Genomic DNA, 328 nt, shown 5'->3' with positions numbered 1-328 from the left:
TTTTTATGTTTATCTTTAGTCTTTCTAGACTATATTAATGTATTTGTATATGATGTGAAGTAGGCATCTAACTTTCCTTACATCCGTAGATAGCTGTTTACAACATATTGAATGAATTGTTCTTTTCCCATTAATTTGAAATGACACATTTATTATACATTAAATTTCTTATATGCATGTGTTTGTTCCTTTACTCTCAGATCTATTTCATTGGTTTTTCTCATGAGCTACCATGTCCAGCCTCTACTATTTTCTATTTTATACTTTTTGTTAGTACAGAGCGATTAGCCTAAGTGGCTATCCCTTTGGGATCTTTTTTTGTTATTTG

At 29.9% G+C, this 328-nt stretch overlaps 1 protein-coding gene across 1 annotated transcript in view; it reads left to right on the top strand.

The window, feature by feature from the left end:
- Window positions 1-328, top strand: part of CWF19L2 (CWF19-like 2, cell cycle control (S. pombe)) — a 146,702-nt gene that overhangs the window by 25,221 nt on the left and 121,153 nt on the right. The gene's annotated exons all lie outside the window — the stretch shown is intronic.

Source organism: Propithecus coquereli, unplaced genomic scaffold (genome assembly GCF_000956105.1).
Source record: "Propithecus coquereli isolate 6110/MARCELLA unplaced genomic scaffold, Pcoq_1.0 Scaffold6, whole genome shotgun sequence".
Lineage (NCBI taxonomy): Eukaryota > Metazoa > Chordata > Mammalia > Primates > Indriidae > Propithecus > Propithecus coquereli.
The sequence above is the reverse complement of the archived record's forward strand: the minus strand, read 5'-3'. Positions and strand labels throughout refer to the sequence as shown.